Below are 15,720 nucleotides of genomic sequence, written 5' to 3'. Positions count from 1 at the left end.
CAGCCACCGCCTCAACCAACGGATGCCCACGCAACTCGCTTCCAGAGACCACGAGGTCACTTCTCAAATCCCGTGGATAATGTGCTGGCGGCAGCCCGCCACTTGGAGTCCCTCCCGATCTACAGAAACTCCCCGGCCGAGGTGGAGGCAAGAAACGCCATCGAGATGCTGAAGACAGCAGCGGTCCAACATGCGCAATACTCACACAACCTTGACCGGCTACACTCCACGCCCTAGGCAAGACACACCAGGAGTCGCCACGAGGACCAACCCACGGTGACTAGTGGGCAACGGCGTTTTCTTCAGACCAACCCGCTCGGGTTGCCTGATACACGAGCCCAAGACATTGTGGATGCAACGCAAGCCGCGCGTCAGATGGAGACTACAGCCGCGGCGGGTCAGGGCTATCCGGCTTATACCCAGACACCTCCCGCACCGCTCGATGCTGGAGGCAGGCACATTAGGGTGTTGTGTCTCATGCCCGCTCTACGCAATGAGCAGATGCCGAAGGATTTCAAAGGACGAAGGAAGGTACCCAATTACACACCAGATCTCGAACCAGGGTCATGGATTGAGAGTTACGAACTTCCGATGGACATGCTCGACGTGAACGAGGCGGTTTGCGCCAAGTATTTCACTATGATGCTCGAAGGAACGACGCGTGCGTGGTTGAAAAACCTGCCGGCTAAGTCCATCAACACTTGGGCAGAGTTAAAGGAGCGTTTCATCAAAAATTTCCGAGGGACTTGCAAACGACCGATGACCATCGTCAACTTACAACACTTCGTTCAGCGACCGGACGAGTCGGCCCATCATTGGACACGGAGAGTTGCGGAGGTCATTCATTCATCGAACGACATCTCGGCGGCTCAGGCAGTGTTGATTCTAGAGAAAAATTTCCATTACGAGCCTTTGGTGCTGAAGCTGCGGCGACTTAAGCGTAAAGTGCTGTACATGGGCGAGTTGATGGACACCCTCACCAGATACGCCGAGTCAAATGACAGCAAGGATCCTGGAGAGGACGATAACAAGGTTAGCACCGCCAGGAAGGGTGAGTCATCAAAGGGGCACTCACAGTTTCAAGGACGGGGTAACCACAACCATGGCGGGCAAGGTAAAAGAAGACAACAGGAAGGTCCCACAGATTTCGTTGCTAATACCAATACCGGCAACAGAAACCAGCGCCAGAAGAAGCGGGGTTTCAGTGGGAAGAAGTCACGCAACTATCATGAAATGCTCAAGGGCCCCTGCCCACAGCATGCTACGGCTGAGGGGCCAGCGACCCACTCTTGGGAGGATTGCTATGTGATGCAGGAGTTCTGAGCTGACGCACTCAAGAAAGGCCAAGGAGGTGATTACGGACAGTGACAGGAATAGTTCAGCATGCCCGGGTCACGCCAAAGCCCGTTCGGCGGTTTCCCTAACCCGGGTCCACATGGCGGGTCACAGCCTAATAGTGGACAGTACCAAGTTCACAACCAACAACGGTATAACCCGCCGGGAGTGTTTCAGCAACCACCCCCGCAAGGAGATCTCCAGCGACAGGATGATCGTAGCAGTTTCCAGAATAACCCTAAGCAGCTGAACAACAGGCAGTATCATGTGTTCACCACCAGCACCTGCAAACAGGACCAGAAAGTGAAACATAGAATTTCAGCGTGGCTGAACCGGCGCTCCCCAGGTACTTTCATTGGTCTGAACAACTCACAACCTGGAGTAGGGAGGATCACCCGTCCCGAGTTGATAACCCTGGCAACTTGGCTTTGGTCGTGGCTCCCCAAGTCAGAAGATACACCGTTTCCAAAGTCCTTATGCATGGAGGCAGCAGCATTAAGATCCTATACTTCGATACCTTTCGAAGGATGAATCTCTTGGAGAAATATTTGATGCCGTCGTCCACAGTTTTCCATGACATTACTCCGGGTAAGTCGGTGTATCCAATTGGGCGGATTAAACTTAACATGGCTTTTGGCACAATGTCCAGTTACAGGAGCGAGTCACTCATGTTCGAGGCGGTCAAAATCAAGAGCCCTTACCACACATTGTTTGGAAGGCTGGCGTACGCTTGTTTCATGGCTCGCCCATGTTATGTTTATCTCAAGCTCAAGATGCCTGGTCCTAAGGGGCCTATTACGATCAGCGGAGACAGGAAGATAGTCCAAAAGTGCGAAGAAGGAGACACAGCTTATGCCGAGACGGCTTGCGCAGCCAAGGAGCTCAAGTTTCACCAAGCCAATGTTGACCCGGCAGACATGACGCCGCTCAAGAGGCCAACAATTGACTTTGAGCCGCCCCTCAAGTTTAAGCCAACGGATGATACCAAGGTTATAGACTTCACACTTGGCGACTCAACCAAGCAGTTCACTATTGGGACGGGTCTGGATCCCAAATAGGAAAGCATGCTCATCGAATTCATCCGTGAGAATTGGGACATCTTCGCGTGGAAACCTTCTGACATGCCAGGTGGACCGAGAGAATTCGCTGAGCACCATCTTAATACTGACCCCAAAGTAAACCCAGTTCGGCAGTACCTTCGCAGGTTTAATGAGGAACGACGTAAGGCGATTGGAGAGGAAGTCGCGCGGCTTTTGGACGACGGTTTCATCATCGAGGTTTTCCATCCCTAATGGTTGGCTAACCCGGTCCTGGTGCTAAAAGAGAACGACACTTTCTGCATGTGCATCGACTACACCGACCTCAACAGAGCCTGTCCGAAGGATCCCTTCGCCCTTCCCCGCATTGATCAAATCATTGACTCAACGGCGGGTTGCAAGCGTTTGTGTTTCTTGGATGCTTATTCAGGATACCACCAGATCAAGATGGCGGTGGTAGACCAGGACAAAACATCCTTCATAACCCCCTCCGGAGCCTTCTGTTACGTGTCTATGCCGTTCGGGCTCAAGAGTGCAGGGGCGACTTATCAGCGTTGCATCCAAAATTGTTTGCATAACCAGATCGGACGTAATGTCCACGCTTATGTTGACGACATCATAGTCAGATCTCAGAAGAAAGAGTCGCTCTTGGAGGATCTCAAGGAGACTTTTGACAATTTGCGCGTGTACCAGATGAGGCTTAACCCCACCAAGTGCCTATTTGGTGTTCCTGCAGGAAAGTTATTGGGTTTTCTGGTGTAAGAACGCGACATTGAAGCTAACCCGGACAAAATTGAAGCGATCACTTCGCTAGGAAAGCCGGCCAATATTAACCAAGTGTAGCGCATGGCGGGTCGTATCGCGGCTCTAAGTCGTTTTATAAGTCTCCTTGGGGAGAAATCCATTCCTATTTATCAGTTACTCAAGAAAACTGATCGTTTCGTATGGACGGACGAAGCCAACGAAGCCTTTGAAGCCTTGAAGCGACAATTGGCTAAGCCGCCAGTGCTGGCAACTTCGACGGACAAGGACCCTATGCTCTTGTACATTGCCGCCAATTCTAAAGCAGTGAGTGTGGCAGTGGTTGTCGAGCGGAAGGAAGAAGGGAAGGAATACTCGGTTCAGCGACCAATATATTTTATCAGCGAAGTCCTTACCCTCTCCAAACAACGCTACCCGCATTGGCTGAAGCTGGTCTTTGGGTTGTTTATGGCAAGTCGGAAGCTGAAGCACTACTTCCAAGAGCATCCCATCATGGTAGTCAGTTGTGCCCCCCTTGGTGACATTATACAAAATCGAGAAGCAACTGGACGGATTGCTAAGTGGGCCATCGAGTTGGGGCCTCATCACATGCGATATACTCCCCGTACGACCATTAAGTCTCAAGCACTAGTGGATTTCATCAACGACTGGACCGAGTTGCAGATTCCAGAGGATAGGCCCGATCACACATATTGGACCATCTATTTCGACAGATCCAGGCAGTTGGAAGGCTCGGGGGCTGGTGTGGTGTTAACCTCACCTCAGGTGACAAATTCTGCTATGTCCTCCGGCTCATGTTTCCATGTACCAACAACACAACTGAGTATGAACCCCTGCTCCATGGATGGAGACTTGCCAAAGAGATGAACCTCACGCGAGTCAGATGTTTGGTCGACTCAGATCTGGTGGCACAACAAGTTTCTGGCACCTGGGATTCTAGAGATCCCTTGATGGCAGCTTACAGGCAAGCTGTGTCGGACGTGGCGGGTCATTTTCATGGTTATCAAGTGGATCACATCGACCGGCGACTCAATGAAGCAGCAGATGCTCTTTCCCGTCTCGGTTCACAGCGTAAGCCGGTTCCTCCCAATGTCTTTTTGGATATATTACATAACCCTTCGGTGAGGCTACCTTCAGAGAAAGATTTGGCGGTACCAGACCCTGAGTCTCAACTTGTGGCGGCTCTCCGTGCCACCCCAGATTAGGCGATTCCCTACATGGCATACCTCACACGAGGCGAGTTACCCGTGGATGAGTTATTGGCTCGCCAAATCGTCCGTCGGTGCAAATCCATGGTAATACACAACGGCGAGATGCATAAACGAAGCACTTCAGGGTGTTTCAAAGGTGTGTTTCTTCCGAGGAAGGATGTATGATCCTCAATGAAATTCATGCGGGCGACTGTGGCCATCATGCCGGGTCACACTCCTTGGTTTCCAAATCCTTTAGGCATGGGTTTTATTGGTTGACGGCTCATGCAGATGCGGAAGAGATAGTTCGCCGATGTGATGGTTGCCAGAAATTTGGACGCGAGATGCATGTGCCGGCTCAGGAGTTATGGATGATTCCCATCACTTGGCCGTTTGCAGTCTGGGGGCTAGACATGGTTGGTCCTTTCAAGATGCCGTCCAATAAAAAGACTCACCTATTGGTGGCAGTTGACAAGTTCACTAAGTGGGTTGAAGCAGAACCTGTTAGTAGCTGTGATGCAGATACGACTGTCAAATTCTTGAAAAAGTTGATCTTCCGATTTGGATACCCTCATAGTATCATTACTGATAATGGTACTAATCTATCAAAGGGCGCAATGCAAGCATTTTGCGGTCGAGAGCATATCCGGCTTGACGTTTCTGCAGTCGCACATCCCCAATCTAATGGGCAGGCAGAAAGGGCGAATCAGGAAATACTGCGAGGAATCAAGCCCCGGCTTACGGTACCTTTGGAGCGTACTCCAGGATGTTGGCTGGAGGAGTTGCCCTCGGTATTATGGAGCATCAGGACCACCCCAAACCGGTCCATGGGTTTTACTCCTTTCTTTCTGGTCTACGGAGCAGAGGCGGTCTTGCCAAGTGACATCAGACACGATTCACCGCGAGTCGCCGCCTATGTGGAACAGGACAACGAGTTGGCACGACAAGATTCATTGGATGCTTTGGAGGAAGAGCGAGACTTGGCTGCATCACGCCCAGCGATCTATCAACAGGGCTTGCGACGCTACCACAACCACCGTGTCAAAAGCCAGACTTTTCAAGAGGGCGACTTAGTGCTCTGGTTGATTCAAGATCACACTGGTATGCATAAGTTATCACCTCCATGGGAAGGACCGTTTGTGATCAGCAAGAATCTTCAAAACGGCTCATACTACTTGGTGGATCTTCGCCTTGATTGGCCAACTACACAGGTTGAGACAACTCGCCCCTGGAATATAACCCACCTGCAGCCTTACTACACCTAGAGCCATGGGCTCCTTTCTTTTCTGCAAATCTCAGAACTTGTAATCTTTTATTTATAAAGCAATAAAGCCGGCACCCACGAATTTTGGGGTCCTTTGCCGTTTCAGCTTCTGGAAAGCATGAGTCTTTATTGTTCTATGAGTCATCCAAGCATGGACGCTATCAGTACCAGAGAGCATAAGTCGCCACGCTTCACTTGTTTCAAAACTGGGCACTGATAAGCCAAAGAGGACCAAAGTTGCCACGTTGTACGGTTCAAACATGGACGCCTTATATGGTTTTGAGAATAAAGTCGGCTTACTTGGGGGCTACTAGTTCCCAAGTCGTTTTGTAGTAAGAGCTAAAATGCTTCTGCAATCCTATGTTCGACTTTTCCCTAATCATAGGTCACTTGGGGGCTTCCACTCACTGAGTTCAGCCTGAATACCCTCTTGGCTACTGAAAAATTACCGCATTACAAATGGTTATACTGGACTATGTGTTGGACGAGTCGCCATATGGACCCATGTACTCTTGGCGAGTAAATCTGCTTGTTGCACCCTGAACTCGCCTTGGTTAAAACATGGAAGGTACCAGCCAGAGCCATACATGGAAAATAGAGAAACCATTGGTTCACTGAAATTGCTTCACTGAAGCCTAACTCGCGCCTGATCAGCCGGTCTAAAAACTTGGGCTATTGCAAAAGCCTTCTTCGGGTAGCACTAGAGTTATGTAGACTCGTCCTATCCTGTCGTAGCTCATCGATCCAACAAATTTTTACGACTATCTTCGTGGCACTGCTGCAAGGTTTCGTAAAACTTTATATGACTCGCCGCGACTCATTGAGCCGGCTCCTTATTTATAACTCCCCATGACTTATTAAGTCGGCCTATGGTGTTTTCTCCCCGATAAACAGGTTGAAGAAGAATTCTCTTGTCGACATATGACGCTTCCTAAACCATCAAGCGTTAAGATGGGTGCTACTGCTACAAAAGACCTTCCAATGGCGCCAGAAATAGGCATGTTGACGGCACGAGGAATCCTTCTGCTACTGCTACGCCTTAAGGGATTTCCTAGGCAAATATGCAAAGGATTTCCCCGTGGCCTTGGAGCCTTGCGTTGGTGTTCCCTCGAAGAGGAAAGGGTGATGTAGCGCAGCGGTGGTAAGTATTTCCCTCAGTTTGAGAACCAAGGTATTGATCCAGTGAAGGAGTATTACAAGTGCCTGCACAAACACAAAAACTTGCTCCCAACGCTATGAAGGGGTTGTCAATCCCTTATAGATTGTTCGCCAAGTGAGAACTGAAAGCAACAAAGTAACAAAGCAACGTAAAAGCGAAAGTGGAAACGATAGGTGTGAATAGACCCCGGGGCCGTAGTGTTTACTAGTGACTTCTCTCATGAAAGCAAGTAGACGGTGGGTGCACAAATTACTATCGAGCAATTGATAGAACCGCGCAAAGTCGTGACGTCATCTATGGCAATGATTATATCTATAGGCATCACGTCCAAAACAAGTAGACCGATACTTTCTGCATCTACTACTATTACTCCACACGTCGACCGCTATCCTGCATGCATCTAGTGTATTAAGTCCGAAAGAACAGAGTAACGCCTTAAGCAAGATGACATGATGTAGATAGACAATCTCATATCTACGACAGAGCCCACCTTGTTACCCTTGATGGCAACTACACGATGTGTGCCTTGCTGCCCCTACTGTCACTGGGAAAGGTCACCACATGGTAAGAACCCAAAACCAAGCACTTCTCCCATTGCAAGAATCATAGATCTAGTTGGCCAAAAAAAACCCAAGACTCGGAGAGACTTACAAGGATATCAAATCATGCATATAAGAAATCAGCAAAGACTCAAATATATATCATAGATAATCTGATCACAAATCCACAATTCATCGGATCTCCACAAACACACCGTCAAAGAGGATTACATCGGATAGATCTCCATGAAGATCATGGAGAACCTTGTATTGAAGATCCAAGAGAGAGAAGAAGCCATCTAGCTACTAACTACGGACCCATAGGTTTGAAGTGAACTACTCACGAGTCATTGGAGGGGCGATGATGTTGATGTAGAAGCCCTCCAACTCCAAAGTCCCCTCCGACAGGGCACCAGGAAGGATCTCCAGATGAGAACTCGCGGAAACGGAAGCTTGCAGCGGCAGAAAAGTATTTTCGTGGATCCCTTGATTTTTTGGTGTATTTTAGGGAATATATAGGCGAAGGAGTTAGGTCAGGGGGGCGCCAGGGAGGCCACAAGCCTGCTGGCCGCCGCCCCCTGGTGGCGGATGGGGGGCTTGTGGGCTCCCTGTAGCCCTCCTGGCTTGGTCCACAAGCCCCCTGATCTTCTTCCGTTCGGGAAAAATTTATTTTGGGGATTTTATTCTGTTTGGACTCCGTTCCAAAATCAGATCTGAAAAGAGCCAAAAACAGAGAAAAAACAGGAACTGGCACTTGGCACTGAATTAATAAGTTAGTCCCAAAAAAGATATAAAAGTTACATAAAACATCCAAAAATGACAAGATAACATCATGAAACCATCAAAAACTATAGATACGTTTGAGACGTATCAAGCATCCCCAAGCTTAACTCCTACTCATCCTCGAGTAGGGAAGTGATAAAGAATTAATTTTTGATGCTTTCATGCTACCTAGCATAGATGTCCTTTGTAACTCCTCTTATGTTACGTGAATGTTCAGATCCATTAGATTCAAAACAATAGTTTCCTATTGACGTGGAAACAATAATAATTCAAGCAAACTAGCAAGGTAATCATTGCACAAAGAATTTAAATCATGCACAACCCCGATATTGGCCAAGTAATTTTTTCACACCTTTACTTTCTCAAACCTTTTCAACTCTCACGCAATACATGAGCGTGAGCCATGGTTTTAGCACTATAAGTGGTGTGGAGTGTGGTGGAGGTTGCAAGATAAAATAAGGAGAAGATGATCACATTAACTAGGCATATCAATGAGCTGTGGAGATGCTCATCAATAGATATCAATGTGAATGAGTAGGGATTCCCATACAAATGATGCACTAGAGCAAAGAGTATGTGAAAGCTCTTAAAGAAAACTAGTGGGTGTGCATCCAACTTGCTTGCTCACGAAGACCTAAGGCAATTTTGAGGAAGCCTATCATTGGAATATACAAGCCAAGTTATATAATGAAAATTTCCCACTAGCTATATGGTGGTGACAAAATGAGAGACTCTCAATCATGAAGATTATGGTGCTTAATATGCACAAGTGTGGAAAGGTGGTAGCATTGTGCCTTCTCTCTTTTTCTCTCATATTTTTTTAATATTTTTTTGGTGGGCACTTTGGCCTCTTTTATTTATTTATTTATTTATTTTGGTGGGCATCTTTGGCCTCTTTTATTTCCTCACATGGGACAATGCTCCATCAATGATGATCATCACACTTTCAACTCATAACTTAGAGCAACTATGACTCTATATGGAATGCCTTCGGTAGTGTACCGTGACAATGATCTAGCATGGCATAGACATTAAAGGAAACATCATGCTAGCTATCTTACGATCATGCAATGGCAATGTAGACATGGTGGCACATGTCATGGTGGTAGTTGCATGGCAATATATCTTGGAATGACTTTGAAAAAGCCATACTAGGTAGGTATGGTGGCTGTTTTGAGGGAGGCTAATGGTGGGTTTTGTGCACCGGCGAAAGTTGCACGGCACTAAGAAGATAGTGATGGTGGAAGGTGAAAGTGCATCTAAACCATGGACTCAACATTAGTCATGAAGAACTCATATACTTGTTGAAAAAGTTTTATTAGTAATTGAAACAAAGCATTCAACGCATACTCCTAGGGGAAGGGTTGGTAGGTATAAACCATCGCGCGATCCCGACCGCCACGCAAAGGATGACAATCAATAGACTAATCAAGCTCAGATTTCATCACATAGCGGTTCACCATACGTGCATGCTACGGGAATCACTAGCTTCAACACAAGTATTTCTAGATCCACAACCCCTTACTAGCATGGCTTCAATATTACCAAGACCACAACTCAAAACTAATTGAGATGAATCAAACTTCTCTAACTATTCAATGCACATGAAGGTGGAAGTTTTCGTATCCCTTTGGATAATACCCCTTTTGAGACTACTTTCAAAGCATAGATCAACTACCAAGCCACGCACCGTTGTGCTCTAAAAGATATAAGTGAAGCACATAGAGCAAAAGTATCTAGCTCAAAAAGATATAACTGAAGTACATGTGAGCTGAATTGTCTACCAAAAGATATAAGTGAAGCTCGACAAAATCACGGTGAGTGCATGTCTCTCTCTAGGTGTGCAGAAAGGATGATTGTGACACAACAAAAATAAAAGACTCCTACGATACAAGATGCTCCAAGCAAAAACACATAACATGTGGTGAATGAAAATATAGCCCCAAGTAACGTTACCGATGGATTGAAGACGAGAGAGGGGATGCCTTCCCGGGGCATCCCCAAGCTTAGGCTTTTACGACATCCTTGAATCTCCTGGGGTGCCTTGGGCATCCCCAAGCTTGAGCTCTTGCCACTCTTTATCTCTTTGTCCATAAAAACTTCACCCAAAACTTGAAAACTTCACAACACGAAACTTAAACAGAAACTCGTGATAACATTAGTATGAGAAAGCAAACCACCACTTCCTTAGGTACTGTAGCAAACTTAAATTCTACTTATGCTGATGTTGGGTTACTGTATTTTCAATCTTCCATGGCTAATACCCCCTGATACTATCCATAGTTTCATCAAAATAAGGAACCAACACAACAAAAACAGAATCTGTTAACAACAGACCTGTCTGTAGCAATCTGTATATTTCGTATACTTCTGCTACTTCAAAAATTATGAAAATTTACGACAGTCTGAATAATTTGCGTAGCAATCAGGAGCGAAAAGAATGAACTCAAAATCTCTTACAGAAAAACAATGAAAATTCTTTTCGTGAGCAGAAAGTTTCTGTCTTTTCCAGCATGACCAAACGATCATCCCCAAGACTAATCATAACGGTTTTGCTTGGCAAAAACGCAAAAAGAAACACAAAAAACACAATCATAATAGAATTATGAAAGTGTGGAAAACAAAAAACAGAAAGAAAAAGGATAGATTCGTTGGGTTGCCTCCCAACAAGCGCTATTGTTTAACGCCCTTAGCTAGGCATTGATAAATCAATGATGCTCACACAAAAGACAAGAATTCAAGCACAACGAGAGCATCATAGGGCATGTAAAAATCACATCTAAGTCTAACATACTTCCGATGCATAGGCATTTTATAGGAAAACATATTGTCAAGACAACCAATAGTTACCATATGCACGGAAGAAGAAAGAGACAATAGCAATCTCAACCTAACGAGAGGTAATTTCGTAACATGAGAGTTTCTACCACAATATTTTCCTCTCTCATAGCTATTACATGTGGGATCATATTCAAATTCAAGAATATAGCTATCCCATAGAATATTCTTTTCATGATCCACATGCATGCAAAGTTGACGCTCTTCAAAAATAGTGGGAGTATCATCTAAAGTCATGACTTCTCCAAACCCACTTTCAATATTATTGCAAATATCATATTCATCATGAGGTTTGAACAAATTTTCAATATCATAAGAAAGATCATCACCCCAATCATGATTATTGCAACAAGTAGGGGACATAGCAAAACTAGCATCCCCAAGCTTAGGGTTTTGCATATTTTTAGCATGATAGTCACTAATAGAATTTATAGTGAAACCATTGCAATCGTGCTTTTCATCCAAGGAGCCCTCGTGAATCACTTCATAAATTTCTTCCTCACATTTTTCAGATTCACGCATCTCAAGCAAAACTCCATAAAAATAGTCAAGTGCCCTCAACTTACTAGCAATTGGATCTCTTAAAGAGATTAGCAAGTGGGTGAGGATCCATATCACTAGATTTTCAGCAAGCGAAGATGCAAGCATAATGAAGGCACATGGCACACAAGCAAACAGAAAGCAAGCGAACGAAAAGGGCAAACGAAAAAGGTAAAGGAGAAACACAAATGAAAACGGCAAATGTGAAGTGGGGGAGAGGAAAACGAGAGCCAACTGGCAAAAAAGTAAATGCAAGAGATGAGTTTGTGAGACCTACTTGGATAGATCTCTCTTTCCCCGGCAACGGCGCCAGAAATACTTCTGCTACTGCAACAAAAGACCTTCCAATGGCGCCAGAAATAGGCGTGTTGACGGCACCAGGAATCCTTCTGCTACGGCTATGCCTTAAGGGACTTCCTAGGCAAATATGCAAAGGATTTCCCCGTGGCCTTGGAGCCTTGCGTTGGTGTTCCCTCGAAGCTGAAAGGGTGATGTAGCTCAGCGGTGGTAACTATTTCCCTCAGTTTGAGAACCAAGGTATCAATCCAGTGAAGGAGTATCACAAGTGCCTGCACAAACACAAAAAGCTTGCTCCCAACGCTATGAAGGGGTTGTCAATCCCTTATAGATTGTTTGCCAAGTGAGAACTGATAGCAACAAAGTAACAAAGCAACGTAAAAGCGAAAGTGGAAACGATAGGTGTGAATAGACCCGGGGGGCGTAGTGTTTACTAGTGGCTTAGCTCATGAAATCAAGTAGACGGTGGGTGAACAAATTACTGTCGAGCAATTGATAGAACCGCGCAAAGTCGTGACGTCATCTATGGCAATGATTATATCTATAGGCATCACGTCCAAAACAAGTAGACCGATACTTTCTGCATCTACTACTATTACTCCACACATCGACCGCTATCCAGCATGCATCTAGTGTATTAAGTTCGAAAGAACAAAGTAACGCCTTAAGCAAGATGACATGATGTAGATGGACAATCTCATATCTACGACAGAGCCCACCTTGTTACCCTTGATGGAAACTACATGATGTGTGCCTTGCTTCCCCTACTGTCACTGGGAAAGGTCACCACACGATAAGAACCCAAAACCAGGCACTTCTCCCATTGCAAGAATCATAGATCTAGTTGGCCAAACAAAACCCAAGACTCGGAGAGACTTACAAGGATATCAAATCATGCATATAAGAAATCAGCAAAGACTCAAATATATATCATAGATAATCTGATCACAAATCCACAATTCATCGGATCTCGACAAACTCACCGCCAAAGAGGATTACATCGGATAGATCTCCATGAAGATCATGGAGAACCTTGTATTGAAGATCCAAGAGAGAGAAGAAGCCATCTAGCTACTAAGTACGGACCCGTAGGTCTGAAGTGAACTACTCACGAGTCATTGGAGGGGCGATGATGTTGATGTAGAAGCCCTCCAACTCCAAAGTCCCCTCTGGCAGGGCACCGGGAAGGGTCTCGAGATGAGATCTCGCGGAAACGGAAGCTTGCGGCGGCGGAAAAGTATTTTCGTGGATCCCTTGATTTTTTGGTGTATTTTAGGGAATATATAGGCGAAGGAGTTAGGTTAGGGGGGAGCTAGGGAGGCCACAAGCCTGCTGGCCGCCGCCCCTGGTGGCGGATGGGGGCTTGTGGGCTCCCTGTAGCCCTCCTGGCTTGGCCCACAAGCCCCCTGATCTTCTTCCGTTCGGGAAAAAATTATTTCGGGGATTTTATTCCGTTTGGACCCCGTTCCAAAATCAGATCTAAAAAGAGCCAAAAACACAGAAAAAACAGGAACTCGCACTTGACACTGAATTAATAAGTTAGTCCCAAAAAAGATATAAAAGGTACATAAAACATCCAAAGATGACAAGATAACAACATGAAACCATCAAAAATTATAGATACGTTTGAGACGTATCAATGGGTAAAGGCGATTCATGATTCGCCTAAAGGATGAACTATTCGGCAATGTCAAGCAAAAGGCATGGATGGAAGATTGTTTCCCTAACAACTATTACATCGCTCACAGGGCCTACCAGGTATCATCTCCCGGTCAAGGAAAGATCAAATTGTTTTTCCAAGCAACGGCTACACCCTGGTTAGACTAAGCCGCCTCCAGGTCGCCTTGCCATGAGCTCTCTCCATCTTCAATTTGTAAGTCACCGAGTTTCGAGTTGCACTTGGACAAGGCGGCGAATTCATCTTCGTCGTTCAGAAAGACAGATAAGTCTGCTTCAAAGTCGAAGGGATTCTTGGGTCGGCGAGGAGTGAGGCTGGTAATTCCAAATGAAGGAGGAGTCACCTTTTTGTTGTTGTCGTCGTACGCAACCTGGTATTTGTTCAAATCCAAAATAGCCGCCAGCTGAGTCGCTACGGCACGAGACTCTTTCACAACCCGGTGGTAATCATCTTTAGTAAACTCCGACTCATCGTCCTTCAGCTCAGGGTAACCAGCTGCTACTTCCTCTGGCTTGAGTTCAGGGGCATACGCCAGGCACCGGCTTAGGGTGGCCAGGACTCCCTTGCGGGCAGCTGACCTCTTTAGCTCCTCTACTTGTGGTGGCAACATTGACAAGCAGCCCATCATACTCTTGATGGACTTGATCGGTTCCTTGTTTCCCATTACTGCCTTCATCGTCAGCATGCTCCATGTATACAGCTGCTCCGTAAAGGTGTAAATCGCCTTAAGCTTTAGGATGCAGTCGTCTTGGAGATTGGCGGCTCGTGGACCTACAAAGGATAAAACAATGACAATCAGGATTTGAAAACTAACACTATGACTTCTCTTTTTACACGAGGGAATTGCTTCTTACCAAAGATGGCATGAGTCATGTTGGAGACATGCTTTTTTAACCTGGAAAGCTCCTGCAGGGCGGCTTCTAACTTTGCCTCCGCCTTTTGTGCCCGCTTGAGGAGGGCGGCTTGATCAGCCTTGGCTTTCTTCTCAAATTTGTTATGGTCGACCTTCATCTTCTCAATGTCAGCCAGAGCCAACTGATATTTTTCGTCAGACGCGGTTCGAGCATCCTGCTGTTCAGCTAAGCTTTTCTTCAAGTCAGCAAGAGATGACTCGGCCCGGGTCACAAATTCCTGCAAACAAATTCTGGGGAGACAAGTTTCAGAACTGTTGCAAGCAACATCCCCGACACTTGGGGGCTAATGTATGATTCTATTCGAAGTCATACAAAATACAAGACCCGGCTCATCTTTCAAAAGATGACCCGGGCCTTGGGGGCTTCAGGTTGAAGTTTTTGTCTAAATACAAGACCTGGATCATCTTTCAAAAGATGACCCGGCCCTTGGGGGCTATAGGTTGAAGTTTTTATCAAATACAAGACCCGACTCATCTTTCAAAAGATGACCCGGCCCTTGGGGGCTACAGGTTGAAGTTTTTCTCTAATTACAAGACCCGGCTCATCTTTCAAAAGATGACCCGGCCCTTGGGGGCTACAGGTTGAAGTTTTTAAATACAAGACCCGGCTCATCTTTCAAAAGATGACCCGGCCCTTGGGGGCTCCAGGTTGAAGTTTTTATCAAATACAAGACCCGCTCATCTTTCAAAAGATGACCGACCCTTGGGGGCTGCAGGTTGAAGTTTTTATCAAATACAAGAGCCGGCTCATCTTTCAAAAGATGACCCGGCCCTTGGGGGCTACACGTTGAAGTTTATCTATCTAAAGCAAGATCCGGCTCATCTTTCAAAACATGAGCTGGCCCTTGGGGGCTATGGACAGATATGAGTCTATCAGCGATTGCAACAAATATTATTTCATCAAGCAACACTAGTTTCCTGGAAGGCTAATGGGTGGAAGAACACATAATAAAGGGCGTACCTCATGCTTGGCTTTCATCATGTGGATCAAGCTCTTATCCATTTCATAACTCGTTTCCAGGCGACTTACGAAGCCAGAGTAGAGTTAGTCAAATTCGAGTTTCTCATAATGGGGAAGTTTCAACTTATTGACATCTTGTTCGGCGGAAGGATGGGATTATTTTGATGTGTGTTTGGATAACACCGCTGCTGCAGATTTGGAGTAACCAGTACCAGTGATAATTATGGTATCTGGATCTTCAGTCGCCTTAGAAGAGCTCGGCGGGTTAACATTGTCAGTGGTCTCCTTTAAAGGGCTTGGAGAGTCGTGTCGAACGTCAGGAATGTCATCCGCAGGATCATCATGAGCCGCCGCTAGCTCCTCATCAAGCTCTGGGGCATAGGTGCTCACGCCTAACACATCAGTCGTTTTAGGAGCAGACGAC

Source organism: Hordeum vulgare, chromosome 7H, assembly GCF_904849725.1.
Source record: "Hordeum vulgare subsp. vulgare chromosome 7H, MorexV3_pseudomolecules_assembly, whole genome shotgun sequence".
Lineage (NCBI taxonomy): Eukaryota > Viridiplantae > Streptophyta > Magnoliopsida > Poales > Poaceae > Hordeum > Hordeum vulgare.
Note: the sequence above shows the minus strand (reverse complement) of the source record.